This window comes from Hippocampus guttulatus, chromosome 7 (genome assembly GCF_054856545.1).
Source record: "Hippocampus guttulatus isolate MCC_2025c chromosome 7, RoL_Hgut_1.0, whole genome shotgun sequence".
Classification (NCBI taxonomy): Eukaryota; Metazoa; Chordata; class Actinopteri; order Syngnathiformes; family Syngnathidae; genus Hippocampus; species Hippocampus guttulatus.
In genome coordinates this window covers 13,352,415-13,366,321 of record NC_141267.1, presented here as the reverse complement: position 1 = coordinate 13,366,321, position 13,907 = coordinate 13,352,415, and the positions used below count along the sequence as shown (strand labels likewise).

General features: G+C 40.2%; 16 non-coding genes across 16 annotated transcripts; 4 read left to right on the top strand and 12 right to left on the bottom strand.

Annotated features, from left to right (window-relative positions):
• Positions 1 to 264: 264 nt before the first annotated feature.
• On the bottom strand, positions 265 to 479 carry LOC147202342 (small nucleolar RNA U3). The gene has a single exon (XR_015101510.1). It is a non-coding gene; the product is annotated as a small nucleolar RNA U3 (small nucleolar RNA).
• A 675-nt stretch (positions 480 to 1,154) lies between these two features.
• On the top strand, positions 1,155 to 1,369 carry LOC147202341 (small nucleolar RNA U3). Its single transcript, XR_015101516.1, has one exon. It is a non-coding gene; the product is annotated as a small nucleolar RNA U3 (small nucleolar RNA).
• A 565-nt stretch (positions 1,370 to 1,934) lies between these two features.
• On the top strand, positions 1,935 to 2,149 carry LOC147202340 (small nucleolar RNA U3). The gene has a single exon (XR_015101514.1). It is a non-coding gene; the product is annotated as a small nucleolar RNA U3 (small nucleolar RNA).
• Positions 2,150 to 3,503: 1,354 nt separating this feature from the next.
• Positions 3,504 to 3,617, bottom strand: LOC147202339 (U5 spliceosomal RNA). Its single transcript, XR_015101502.1, has one exon. It is a non-coding gene; the product is annotated as a U5 spliceosomal RNA (small nuclear RNA).
• Positions 3,618 to 4,158: 541 nt separating this feature from the next.
• Positions 4,159 to 4,272, bottom strand: LOC147202338 (U5 spliceosomal RNA). Its single transcript, XR_015101499.1, has one exon. It is a non-coding gene; the product is annotated as a U5 spliceosomal RNA (small nuclear RNA).
• Positions 4,273 to 4,834: 562 nt separating this feature from the next.
• LOC147202337 (U5 spliceosomal RNA) lies at positions 4,835 to 4,949 on the bottom strand. Its single transcript, XR_015101504.1, has one exon. It is a non-coding gene; the product is annotated as a U5 spliceosomal RNA (small nuclear RNA).
• Positions 4,950 to 5,311: 362 nt separating this feature from the next.
• On the bottom strand, positions 5,312 to 5,425 carry LOC147202336 (U5 spliceosomal RNA). The gene has a single exon (XR_015101518.1). It is a non-coding gene; the product is annotated as a U5 spliceosomal RNA (small nuclear RNA).
• A 541-nt stretch (positions 5,426 to 5,966) lies between these two features.
• Positions 5,967 to 6,080, bottom strand: LOC147202335 (U5 spliceosomal RNA). Its single transcript, XR_015101496.1, has one exon. It is a non-coding gene; the product is annotated as a U5 spliceosomal RNA (small nuclear RNA).
• Positions 6,081 to 7,247: 1,167 nt separating this feature from the next.
• On the bottom strand, positions 7,248 to 7,462 carry LOC147202334 (small nucleolar RNA U3). Its single transcript, XR_015101512.1, has one exon. It is a non-coding gene; the product is annotated as a small nucleolar RNA U3 (small nucleolar RNA).
• A 640-nt stretch (positions 7,463 to 8,102) lies between these two features.
• LOC147202333 (small nucleolar RNA U3) lies at positions 8,103 to 8,317 on the bottom strand. Its single transcript, XR_015101508.1, has one exon. It is a non-coding gene; the product is annotated as a small nucleolar RNA U3 (small nucleolar RNA).
• Positions 8,318 to 8,957: 640 nt separating this feature from the next.
• LOC147202332 (small nucleolar RNA U3) lies at positions 8,958 to 9,172 on the bottom strand. Its single transcript, XR_015101507.1, has one exon. It is a non-coding gene; the product is annotated as a small nucleolar RNA U3 (small nucleolar RNA).
• Positions 9,173 to 9,812: 640 nt separating this feature from the next.
• LOC147202331 (small nucleolar RNA U3) lies at positions 9,813 to 10,027 on the bottom strand. Its single transcript, XR_015101509.1, has one exon. It is a non-coding gene; the product is annotated as a small nucleolar RNA U3 (small nucleolar RNA).
• Positions 10,028 to 10,702: 675 nt separating this feature from the next.
• On the top strand, positions 10,703 to 10,917 carry LOC147202330 (small nucleolar RNA U3). Its single transcript, XR_015101515.1, has one exon. It is a non-coding gene; the product is annotated as a small nucleolar RNA U3 (small nucleolar RNA).
• A 565-nt stretch (positions 10,918 to 11,482) lies between these two features.
• On the top strand, positions 11,483 to 11,697 carry LOC147202329 (small nucleolar RNA U3). Its single transcript, XR_015101513.1, has one exon. It is a non-coding gene; the product is annotated as a small nucleolar RNA U3 (small nucleolar RNA).
• A 1,354-nt stretch (positions 11,698 to 13,051) lies between these two features.
• Positions 13,052 to 13,165, bottom strand: LOC147202328 (U5 spliceosomal RNA). Its single transcript, XR_015101501.1, has one exon. It is a non-coding gene; the product is annotated as a U5 spliceosomal RNA (small nuclear RNA).
• Positions 13,166 to 13,706: 541 nt separating this feature from the next.
• LOC147202327 (U5 spliceosomal RNA) lies at positions 13,707 to 13,820 on the bottom strand. The gene has a single exon (XR_015101498.1). It is a non-coding gene; the product is annotated as a U5 spliceosomal RNA (small nuclear RNA).
• Positions 13,821 to 13,907: the final 87 nt, after the last annotated feature.

Sequence of the window (13,907 nt, the reverse complement as noted above, 5' to 3'; positions counted from 1 at the left end):
ATGGAAAGGTTTGTCTTTCAAAATAAATGTTAAATATCCAGGAATATATTATTTGATTGCTGGTAAGCAACGTTCATTGATTAAAGAAGACATTCCCCGCCCATGACACGTAGTCATAGATCCTCTACTCTACCTATTGATTAAGCAAAGTCGAGCTTAACGTGACGAGGAAGGCAATGGGAGCCCAGAGTGAATTTAGAATTTATGTAATTAATTTAAACTTCTTAAAGATTGAAATTAGACTTCACCTATAAGCTAGAGCAAACTACTCTGAACATACTCCATCCCTCATTGCTCCATAAGAAGCAGCGAACGTTCATCAATGACATAGAACTTATGAATGAATTCATTATTCTATGGCAGCTTCACGCTCAGGAAGGAGTATCAAACCTCATCATCGTAGTTAGCGAGACCATACACTTTAGAAAAACATTTCTCAAGTTAAGAACTATAGAAATGATCCCTGAAAGTATAGTCTTAACTCTTCATCGGGCGACGACGGGAAGTCATCTTTGCAAGTACTATTTTTACCCAGAGGGCAAACTTGGAGGACCTTTTGTCCAAACTCAGCACGTCACGACTAGTAGAGAGGTTTCACCACCCTTGCCATGCATAAAGCCTTGGAATGACGTCGACGGTTTTTGTCCTCTTAATGTGCAGCCAATCATATTGCAGTGGGGCGTGTCCAAATAAAGCTTTCGTGAATCACATTGAATCATATGGCGCAAATGTTTTCAAAGAGGATTACGTCATTTCCTTGAATCATCAGTTACAGTGACCTCTACTGGCGAAAAGGAAGTCAGCTTACTTGTGTGTGAGTGCGTGTGCGTCCCTCTCTCTCTCCACCCCAACTCTCTCTCTCTCTCCCCCCCAACTCTCTGTCTCTCTCTCTCTCTCTCTCTCTCTCTCTCTCTCTCTCTCTCTCTCTCTCTCTCTCTCTCTCTCTCTCTCTCTCTGCAAATTACTTCCCATGGTTGCCAGGTGTTATGTCATTTTTCAAGGTCATTTCCAGAGTTCTTAAACTTTCAGGGGTCATCTCCATAATTCTTCAAATTACTTTCTGGTCCTTTTAGATGAGTGTGAGCAGGAGTGTGTCCTCTAAGTGACAGTAGTAATCTTCCATCTGACTTCCTGCCATTGCGCCATCTCGAGTTAAGACTATACTTTCAGGGATCATTTCTATAGTGCTTGACTGGAGAAATGGTTTTCTAAAGTGTTTGGTATCGCTAACTACGATGATAAGATGTGATATTCCTTCCCGAGCATGAAGCTGGCAGAAGGCAGTAATTATATCATATGCTTCCTGCCATTGATGAATGTTCAGTGCTCTGTTGTGGAGCATTGATGGAAGAAATATGTTCTTAGTAGTTATTGTCAACTGGTTTCAGTAAACTGTTGTGAATCTAAATGAATGCTGGCATCTTGCCTGCATGATGATTCACGGCTCTTTGTTAAATATTCCACCAAATGTCTGATTATTAATGATCACTGTTGCATTAAACATTTGGTTAGCTTGAGTTTATGTCCAATGAACAAGAAGCTTGCAACACTGATTTATGGACATTGTCTTCTCTGTAATATTATTGGTTAGCTGTCGACTGCCCAAAAATGGCCATAAATTGTTGAAGTTCTCATCCTGCTTAATGTTAATTTTTTAATCTGCTTAATGTTAATTTTTTAATCTAACTCTTCTAGTTCAGGATGGTCAGGACTCATTAACACAATGTTGGTTATGTTTACTACTTAAGATCGCAAATATGTACTGTATGTGTTATGTTCTTTAGTTTAGCAAAACTAACGACAAAGCGACAAATATCTTCATTTTTTGACCAATCATGAGCTGGTTTGTTTTGATGAGTGTGAGCAAAAGTGTGTCCTCTGTGTGACAGTGATAGTCTTCCAGGTGACTTCCTGTCATTGCACCATGTTTAGTTAAGACTATACTTTCAGGGATCATTTCTATAGTTCTTGACTTGAGAAATGTGTTTCTAAAGTGTTTGGTCTCGCCAACTACGATGATGAATTGTGATATTCTTTCCTGAGCATGAAGCTGGCTGGAAGTGAGGAATGAATCCTATGCTTTCTGCTATTGATGATTGTTCTTTGCTTCATCACAGAGCATTGATGGAAAGAATATGGTCAGAGTAGTTAAAGTTGCCCAGTTGAAGCAATAATTAACATCTTGCTATGCACTCAATTAAGATTAAAAACGTGTTGTATTGTATTATTTTGTTAACTTTTCTTTTGATGGTGGTGCGGGCAACCACAGCGGCTCCTCTTGTTGTATGTTGTGAGAGGGAAGAAATTTCATCAATAAAGTTGTACTTGACTTGACTACTTAACTTGAAGAGAGAAAGTAGATTATACTCTCAATTGGTTAATATTCAGATACAGGTCACACACAGGAAATCCGGCATTCATGGAGCTAAGACTATCTTGAATGATTCTTTCTTTAATTCTTGACTTGAGAAATGTGTTTCTTAAATGTGTGGTCTTGCTAAGTTCGATGAGAAAAAACACAGTGGTACCTCTACTTACGAACGTCTCTTCATACTAAATTTTCAAGTTACGAAACGCCTCAACAGGAAAAAAAAATTGCCTCTTGTTACTTGCAAAGAAATTTCAAGATCCGAAAGGTAAAAACACAGTATGGGCCGCTAATCGCAGCACCGAGTTTCCTGAACGTAACATACTTATAGCTGATCTCGTCATTGTCTATTACCGAGCATCCCATTGGCTAAGAGAGACCTCTACTGTATGTTTCTATGTGTGTAGATAAAGAGATAGATAGATCTGTGTCTATGCAGCATCCTCGTCATTCGCCCCTCGGGCCATGAGGCGTTCTGATAGTTTTACGTAAATTTGAAAAAAATATTCACCAGTCAGGCAATCACTCTGGAGCCTATCCCAACAACACCCTTGACTGGTCGCACGTCAGTCAGAGGGCAAATATCAAGACAATGACTATTCACACCCACATCCACGCCGTCACGAAGTGGGAACCAATCCCACACTGTCTGCACACAAGTCAGGCGAGTGTACCACGACACGACGCATGTTATGTAATTTCCTGCATGTGTCTCAAAATTAGGCATGGCAGCATATTTGATTCGCCATGATATAGTATGCAGGGGTGTTTAGTCATTCGCAGGCCAGTCTGCTTAACTTGGTTTAAAACTAATTAGGGTTCCGAATTAGTGAGAACCTAGTTTAACCATTTCATGCACCCTGTCACCTGATAAGCTGTCTGCTGTAGCAACCGCTGTCCCTGAAAGAGTTAAAACACAACTTTGAAATCCTAATCACATTTTGAAAACGTACCGCTGAGAGGGAGAATGTAATGCCTGTGATGACGGACCGATTTAGCCCCCCACAACTGTCTGTAGGCCATTGAAGATTAATTCTTCAGGGTAAAAAACAGGAGAGTGCGTCGGGGTGTAAAGATCGGGATAACAGCAATGGGTTTTAAGACAGGAAGTGTGTTTAAATTGACCAAATTGGGCTAACCCACTTTTACAGAGCATCAAAGAATTGAGATGGACTCTTGTTGTTCCGCCCCACGGAAATCTTTAGTAAAAGGCGAAAGATTTATACGATTTGAAGAGAAACAAGAGTGAACTGTCAACCTACCGGCTAGACGGGCGATACCATTGTGAGCCATACCATCTTACAGGAACGGTTTCACACTCAAATGTGTCACCTTTATCATTCCACTGCAAATGGTACCCCGTGATATATACATTGCTATACTTTCACCACATCGTCAGTAGAAACAAAAGTGTTGATGTATGGTTTACATCTTCATAGGAAACTTTTTAGGAAGCACATGATTGTGGGTCATGCAGTGAACATCCAGCCAATCCTCCACGCGGCCGAGTCAACTCATTTGGTAGTAACTGGATCCAAATTTGAAGTCAGTTGAGCTGATCATGGGATTGTAAATAAAATTTGAATAATTTTAAAATTGGAAAAACACGAATATTCAAAGTCAATTGAGTCGGGTTTACAATTTATTCCTGTTGAAAACTGCCTGCACAATGTGAAATTTTCGATGTCAAAGCTTAGATGGGGCCCGTGTGCTTCAATAGCGAAAGAGCACACTAAATCACCTCTCAGATTTAATAGGGAAGTATTATGATTGTATTTGACAAACAGAGAAACCCCGCTTTCGCCGGGCATCAAAAAATTGAGATAGACTCTTGTTGTTCCTCCCCACGGAAATCTTTAGTAAAAGGCGAAAGATTTATACGATTTGAAGAGAAACAAGAGTGAACTGTAGTCTTGCAGCCGAAACGGGCGATACCATTGCCAGACATACCATCTTACAGGGACGGTTTTACACTCACCTTTATCATTCCACTGCAAATGATATAACCCGTGATATGTATACTGTATTGCAATACTTTCATCACATAAAGTCCGTATAAACAAATACTAAAGTGTTGGGGTATGGTTTACATCTTAATAGTAAGCTTTTTAGGATACACGTTTGTGGGTAAAGCAGCGAACACTCAGCCAATCGTCGACACGACCGTTTAGTAGGTCCAATGGATTCTTTTTCTGACTGAATACTGCATGTACAAAATTAGTCTAACGCCTGTCTTCAGCCTGTCTTCGATAGCAGCACTTAAGCCAGTCAATCACGGACCTCTCTTTAAAATGGGCGAGATATGTCCAATTAGATGTAATTTACATTTTTGAGAAGGATACATCCGATTAAATTGAATTTAAATATTTGAGCAAGATCTTCTATGGCGGGGAGACACGTAGTGAAGAATATCCCTCTGGTATGTTTCACTACTTCAACGATACACCAATTTTAACATAGTCAAGAAACTCCGCTTTCACAGATCATCAAAAAATTGAGATATAACTCTTGTTATTCTTCCCCACGGAAATCTTTAGTAAAGGGCGAAAGATTTATACGATTTGAAGAGAAACAAGAGCGAACTATCTACCTACCGGCTAAACGGGCGATACCATTGCCAGCCATACCGTCTTACAGGGACGGTCTTACACTCAAATCACCCACTGTAAATGATATAACCCGTGATACGTTTACCGTATTGTAGTACTTTCATCACATCAAGACAGTACAAACAAATACGATGTTGTATGGTTTATGTCTCCATAAGAAGCTTCTTTGGATACATGTTTATGGGTAAAGCAGCGAACATACAGCCAACCGTCAACACGGCCGTTTACTAGGTCCAATGGGCTCTTTTTCCAACTGAATACTGTCCGTAAAAAACAACGTTGACGCCTGTCTTCGATCACAACGTCTGAACCAATCAATTTAACAAGGTAGAGAAGCTCCGCTTACGCAGAGCATCAAAAAATTGAGATAGACTCTTGTTGTTTCTCCCCACGGAAATCTTTAGTAAAAGGCGAAAGATTTATACGATTTGAAGAGAAACAAGAGTGAACTGTCAGTTTACCGGCTAGACGGGCGATACCATTGTGAGCCATACCATCTTACAGGAACGGTTTCACACTCAAATGTGTCACCTTTATCATTCCACTGCAAATGGTACCCCGTGATATATACATTGCTATACTTTCATCACATCGTCAGTAGAAACAAAAGTGTTGATGTATGGTTTACATCTTCATAGGAAACTTTTTAGGAAGCACATGATTGTGGGTCATGCAGTGAACATCCAGCCAATCCTCCACGCGGCCGAGTCAACTCATTTGGTAGTAACTGGATCCAAATTTGAAGTCAGTTGAGCTGATCATGGGATTGTAAATAAAATTTGAATAATTTTAAAATTGGAAAAACACGAATATTCAAAGTCAATTGAGTCGGGTTTACAATTTATTCCTGTTGAAAACTGCCTGCACAATGTGGAATTTTCGATGTCAAAGCTTAGATGGGGCCCGTGTGCTTCAATAGCGAAAGAGCACACTAAATCACCTCTCAGATTTAATAGGGAAGTATTATGATTGTATTTGACAAACAGAGAAACCCCGCTTTCGCAGGGCATCAAAAAATTGAGATAGACTCTTGTTGTTCCTCCCCACGGAAATCTTTAGTAAAAGGCGAAAGATTTATACGATTTGAAGAGAAACAAGAGTGAACTGTAGTCTTGCAGCCGAAACGGGCGATACCATTGCCAGATATACCATTTTACATGACGGTCTCACGCTCAAATGTGTCACCTTTATTTTTCCAATGCAAATGATAACCCGTGATATGTATATTGCTATACCCCCATCACACCAAGTCAGTATAAAAAATACTAACGTGTGTGGTTTACGTCTTAATAGGAAACTTGGTACAAAGGATTGTGGGTAAACACACGAACATCCGTTTAGCGAGAAACGTCAGTCCCAGGCAGCCAATGACAAACATCCAAGGGAGGCGAAAATTACCCATCATGGATTTATATCTTTCATAGAATATAATAGTTATTTTAATCACCTGAAAGAAACACGACACGACAAACAATTTCGTAATATGTAAGAGGTGCCATGTGAAACTGTTTTTACTTTATTTTATTTTTTGACCAATCAGATTCCAGGTTCACCACCCTCGGCCTGTATGCAAGCTTGGAATGATGTCGACGTTTTGTCTGTCCACTGATTGGTTGATCTGAGCTAAGATTTCCTCACAATGCACAGTCAATAATATTGCAGTGAAGCGTATCCTCCCGTGTTGGAATTCTTAATAAAACCTGCGCAAATAAAGCTTTCGTGAAGCACGTTGAATCACCCATGTACCCACAATCCTTTGCGCCAACAATGTCTCCAAGGAAGTTAGCGAACCACATTTGTGTATCAATCTTTCAATGTCTCACGAGACATTGAAGCTAGTGTCTTTGACAATCTTGTTATTTTTCGCCTTGAAAGTAGAAAAAACTGGGAAAAAGCAAAAACAAAACCCTCAACAGTGTAGGTTTTTATATGACGTCCCTCTTAGGTCGAAGTACTGAAGGATATAGAGGATGAGTGCTGCGCGTGTTTCCAAATTGGTTTATTATTTTTTTGGTGTGCCGACCGTTGCACAAGTTGTCTTTCAAATAAATATTGATTATCCAATAATATATTTGATAGCTGGTAAGCAACGTTGAATAGAGACGACGTTTCCCGCCCACGACATACAGTCATGGATCCTCTAATCTACCAAATGATTATGGTGGAGTAGACTTTCCTCGAGTTTAACGTCACGAGGTAATCAAGGAAATCCTGTTAAGAATTATAATCAATAAAGTATACTTTAACACTTAACCTTTTGGCTTGAGCGAACTACTCTGAACATACTCCATCCCTCATTGCTCCATAAGAAGCAGCGAACGTTCATCAATGACATAGAACTTATGAATGACTTCATTATTCTATGGCAGCTTCACGCTCAGGAAGGAGTATCAAACCTCATCATCGTAGTTAGCGAGACCATTCACTTTAGAAAAACATTTCTCAAGTTAAGAACTATAGAAATGATCCCTGAAAGTATAGTCTTAACTCTTCATCGGGCGACGACGGGAAGTCATCTTTGCAAGTACTATTTTTACCCAGAGGGCAAACTTGGAGGACCTTTTGTCCAAACTCAGTACGTCACGACTAGTAGAGAGGTTCCACCACCCTTGCCATGCATACAGCCTTGGAATGACGTCGACGGTTTTTCTGTCCTATAATTGGTTGATCAAAGCAAACGACTAGTAGAGAGGTTTTACCACCCTTGGCATGCATACAGCCTTGGAATGACGTCGACGGGTTTTCTGTCCTATAATTGGTTGATCAAAGCCAACGTGTCCTCTCAATGTGCAGCCAATCATATTGCAGTGGGGCGCGTCCAAATAAAGCTTTCGTGAATCCCATTGAATCGCATGGTTGGAATGGAAAGGTTTGTCTTTCAAAATAAATGTTAAATATTCAGGAATATATTATTTGATTGCTGGTAAGCAACGTTCATTGATTAAAGAAGACATTCCCCGCCCATGACACGTAGTCATAGATCCTCTACTCTACCTATTGATTAAGCAAAGTCGAGCTTAACGTGACGAGGAAGGCAATGGGAGCCCAGAATGAATTTAGAATTTATGTAATTAATTTAAACTTCTTAAAGATTGAAATTAGACTTGACCTATAAGCTAGAGCAAACTACTCTGACCATACTCCATCCCTCAATGCTCCAAAAGAAGCACCGAACGTTCATCAATGTCATAGAACTTATGAATGAATTCATTATTCTATGCCAGCTTCACGCTCAGGAAGGAGTATCAATCCTCATCATCGTAGTTAGCGAGACCATACACTTTAGAAAAACATTTCTCAAGTTAAGAACTATAGAAATGATCCCTGAAAGTATAGTCTTAACTCTTCATCGGGCGACGACGGGAAGTCATCTTTGCAAGTACTATTTTTACCCAGAGGGCAAACTTGGAGGACCTTTTGTCCAAACTCAGTACGTCACGACTAGTAGAGAGGTTCCACCACCCTTGCCATGCATACAGCCTTGGAATGACGTCGACGGTTTTTCTGTCCTATAATTGGTTGATCAAAGCAAACGACTAGTAGAGAGGTTTTACCACCCTTGGCATGCATACAGCCTTGGAATGACGTCGACGGTTTTTCTGTCCTATAATTGGTTGATCAAAGCCAACGTGTCCTCTCAATGTGCAGCCAATCATATTGCAGTGGGGCGCGTCCAAATAAAGCTTTCGTGAATCCCGTTTAATCGCATGGTTGGAATGGAAAGGTTTGTCTTTCAAAATAAATGTTAAATATCCAGGAATATATTATTTGATTGCTGGTAAGCAACGTTCATTGATTAAAGAAGACATTCCCCGCCCATGACACGTAGTCATAGATCCTCTACTCTACCTATTGATTAAGCAAAGTCGAGCTTAACGTGACGAGGAAGGCAATGGGAGCCCAGAATGAATTTAGAATTTATGTAATTAATTTAAACTTCTTAAAGATTGAAATTAGACTTGACCTATAAGTTAGAGCAAACTACTCTGACCATACTCCATCCCTCAATGCTCCAAAAGAAGCACCGAACGTTCATCAATGTCATAGAATTTATGAATGAATTCATTATTCTATGCCAGCTTCACGCTCAGGAAGGAGTATCAAACCTCATCATCGTAGTTAGCGAGACCATACACTTTAGAAAAACATTTCTCAAGTTAAGAACTATAGAAATGATCCCTGAAAGTATAGTCTTAACTCTTCATCGGGCGACGACGGGAAGTCATCTTTGCAAGTACTATTTTTACCCAGAGGGCAAACTTGGAGGACCTTTTGTCCAAACTCAGTACGTCACGACTAGTAGAGAGGTTCCACCACCCTTGCCATGCATACAGCCTTGGAATGACGTCGACGGTTTTTCTGTCCTATAATTGGTTGATCAAAGCAAACGATTAGTAGAGAGGTTTTACCACCCTTGGCATGCATACAGCCTTGGAATGACGTCGACGGGTTTTCTGTCCTATAATTGGTTGATCAAAGCCAACGTGTCCTCTCAATGTGCAGCCAATCATATTGCAGTGGGGCGCGTCCAAATAAAGCTTTCGTGAATCCCATTTAATCGCATGGTTGGAATGGAAAGGTTTGTCTTTCAAAATAAATGTTAAATATCCAGGAATATATTATTTGATTGCTGGTAAGCAACGTTCATTGATTAAAGAAGACATTCCCCGCCCATGACACGTAGTAATAGATCCTCTACTCTACCTATTGATTAAGCAAAGTCGAGCTTAACGTGACGAGGAAGGCAATGGGAGCCCAGAATGAATTTAGAATTTATGTAATTAATTTAAACTTCTTAAAGATTGAAATTAGACTTCACCTATAAGCTAGAGCAAACTACTCTGAACATACTCCATCCCTCATTGCTCCATAAGAAGCAGCGAACGTTCATCAATGACATAGAACTTATGAATGAATTCATTATTCTATGGCAGCTTCACGCTCAGGAAGGAGTATCAAACCTCATCATCGTAGTTAGCGAGACCATACACTTTAGAAAAACATTTCTCAAGTTAAGAACTATAGAAATGATCCCTGAAAGTATAGTCTTAACTCTTCATCGGGCGACGACGGGAAGTCATCTTTGCAAGTACTATTTTTACCCAGAGGGCAAACTTGGAGGACCTTTTGTCCAAACTCAGCACGTCACGACTAGTAGAGAGGTTTCACCACCCTTGCCATGCATAAAGCCTTGGAATGACGTCGACGGTTTTTGTCCTCTTAATGTGCAGCCAATCATATTGCAGTGGGGCGTGTCCAAATAAAGCTTTCGTGAATCACATTGAATCATATGGCGCAAATGTTTTCAAAGAGGATTACGTCATTTCCTTGAATCATCAGTTACAGTGACCTCTACTGGCGAAAAGGAAGTCAGCTTACTTGTGTGTGAGTGCGTGTGCGTCCCTCTCTCTCTCCACCCCAACTCTCTCTCTCTCTCCCCCCCAACTCTCTGTCTCTCTCTCTCTCTCTCTCTCTCTCTCTCTCTCTCTCTCTCTCTCTCTCTCTCTCTCTCTCTCTCTCTCTCTCTGCAAATTACTTCCCATGGTTGCCAGGTGTTATGTCATTTTTCAAGGTCATTTCCAGAGTTCTTAAACTTTCAGGGGTCATCTCCATAATTCTTCAAATTACTTTCTGGTCCTTTTAGATGAGTGTGAGCAGGAGTGTGTCCTCTAAGTGACAGTAGTAATCTTCCATCTGACTTCCTGCCATTGCGCCATCTCGAGTTAAGACTATACTTTCAGGGATCATTTCTATAGTGCTTGACTGGAGAAATGGTTTTCTAAAGTGTTTGGTATCGCTAACTACGATGATAAGATGTGATATTCCTTCCCGAGCATGAAGCTGGCAGAAGGCAGTAATTATATCATATGCTTCCTGCCATTGATGAATGTTCAGTGCTCTGTTGTGGAGCATTGATGGAAGAAATATGTTCTTAGTAGTTATTGTCAACTGGTTTCAGTAAACTGTTGTGAATCTAAATGAATGCTGGCATCTTGCCTGCATGATGATTCACGGCTCTTTGTTAAATATTCCACCAAATGTCTGATTATTAATGATCACTGTTGCATTAAACATTTGGTTAGCTTGAGTTTATGTCCAATGAACAAGAAGCTTGCAACACTGATTTATGGACATTGTCTTCTCTGTAATATTATTGGTTAGCTGTCGACTGCCCAAAAATGGCCATAAATTGTTGAAGTTCTCATCCTGCTTAATGTTAATTTTTTAATCTGCTTAATGTTAATTTTTTAATCTAACTCTTCTAGTTCAGGATGGTCAGGACTCATTAACACAATGTTGGTTATGTTTACTACTTAAGATCGCAAATATGTACTGTATGTGTTATGTTCTTTAGTTTAGCAAAACTAACGACAAAGCGACAAATATCTTCATTTTTTGACCAATCATGAGCTGGTTTGTTTTGATGAGTGTGAGCAAAAGTGTGTCCTCTGTGTGACAGTGATAGTCTTCCAGGTGACTTCCTGTCATTGCACCATGTTTAGTTAAGACTATACTTTCAGGGATCATTTCTATAGTTCTTGACTTGAGAAATGTGTTTCTAAAGTGTTTGGTCTCGCCAACTACGATGATGAATTGTGATATTCTTTCCTGAGCATGAAGCTGGCTGGAAGTGAGGAATGAATCCTATGCTTTCTGCTATTGATGATTGTTCTTTGCTTCATCACAGAGCATTGATGGAAAGAATATGGTCAGAGTAGTTAAAGTTGCCCAGTTGAAGCAATAATTAACATCTTGCTATGCACTCAATTAAGATTAAAAACGTGTTGTATTGTATTATTTTGTTAACTTTTCTTTTGATGGTGGTGCGGGCAACCACAGCGGCTCCTCTTGTTGTATGTTGTGAGAGGGAAGAAATTTCATCAATAAAGTTGTACTTGACTTGACTACTTAACTTGAAGAGAGAAAGTAGATTATACTCTCAATTGGTTAATATTCAGATACAGGTCACACACAGGAAATCCGGCATTCATGGAGCTAAGACTATCTTGAATGATTCTTTCTTTAATTCTTGACTTGAGAAATGTGTTTCTTAAATGTGTGGTCTTGCTAAGTTCGATGAGAAAAAACACAGTGGTACCTCTACTTACGAACGTCTCTTCATACTAAATTTTCAAGTTACGAAACGCCTCAACAGGAAAAAAAAATTGCCTCTTGTTACTTGCAAAGAAATTTCAAGATCCGAAAGGTAAAAACACAGTATGGGCCGCTAATCGCAGCACCGAGTTTCCTGAACGTAACATACTTATAGCTGATCTCGTCATTGTCTATTACCGAGCATCCCATTGGCTAAGAGAGACCTCTACTGTATGTTTCTATGTGTGTAGATAAAGAGATAGATAGATCTGTGTCTATGCAGCATCCTCGTCATTCGCCCCTCGGGCCATGAGGCGTTCTGATAGTTTTACGTAAATTTGAAAAAAATATTCACCAGTCAGGCAATCACTCTGGAGCCTATCCCAACAACACCCTTGACTGGTCGCACGTCAGTCAGAGGGCAAATATCAAGACAATGACTATTCACACCCACATCCACGCCGTCACGAAGTGGGAACCAATCCCACACTGTCTGCACACAAGTCAGGCGAGTGTACCACGACACGACGCATGTTATGTAATTTCCTGCATGTGTCTCAAAATTAGGCATGGCAGCATATTTGATTCGCCATGATATAGTATGCAGGGGTGTTTAGTCATTCGCAGGCCAGTCTGCTTAACTTGGTTTAAAACTAATTAGGGTTCCGAATTAGTGAGAACCTAGTTTAACCATTTCATGCACCCTGTCACCTGATAAGCTGTCTGCTGTAGCAACCGCTGTCCCTGAAAGAGTTAAAACACAACTTTGAAATCCTAATCACATTTTGAAAACGTACCGCTGAGAGGGAGAATGTAATGCCTGTGATGACGGACCGATTTAGCCCCCCACAACTGTCTGTAGGCCATTGAAGATTAATTCTTCAGGGTAAAAAACAGGAGAGTGCGTCGGGGTGTAAAGATCGGGATAACAGCAATGGGTTTTAAGACAGGAAGTGTGTTTAAATTGACCAAATTGGGCTAACCCACTTTTACAGAGCATCAAAGAATTGAGATGGACTCTTGTTGTTCCGCCCCACGGAAATCTTTAGTAAAAGGCGAAAGATTTATACGATTTGAAGAGAAACAAGAGTGAACTGTCAACCTACCGGCTAGACGGGCGATACCATTGTGAGCCATACCATCTTACAGGAACGGTTTCACACTCAAATGTGTCACCTTTATCATTCCACTGCAAATGGTACCCCGTGATATATACATTGCTATACTTTCACCACATCGTCAGTAGAAACAAAAGTGTTGATGTATGGTTTACATCTTCATAGGAAACTTTTTAGGAAGCACATGATTGTGGGTCATGCAGTGAACATCCAGCCAATCCTCCACGCGGCCGAGTCAACTCATTTGGTAGTAACTGGATCCAAATTTGAAGTCAGTTGAGCTGATCATGGGATTGTAAATAAAATTTGAATAATTTTAAAATTGGAAAAACACGAATATTCAAAGTCAATTGAGTCGGGTTTACAATTTATTCCTGTTGAAAACTGCCTGCACAATGTGAAATTTTCGATGTCAAAGCTTAGATGGGGCCCGTGTGCTTCAATAGCGAAAGAGCACACTAAATCACCTCTCAGATTTAATAGGGAAGTATTATGATTGTATTTGACAAACAGAGAAACCCCGCTTTCGCCGGGCATCAAAAAATTGAGATAGACTCTTGTTGTTCCTCCCCACGGAAATCTTTAGTAAAAGGCGAAAGATTTATACGATTTGAAGAGAAACAAGAGTGAACTGTAGTCTTGCAGCCGAAACGGGCGATACCATTGCCAGACATACCATCTTACAGGGACGGTTTTACACTCACCTTTATCATTCCA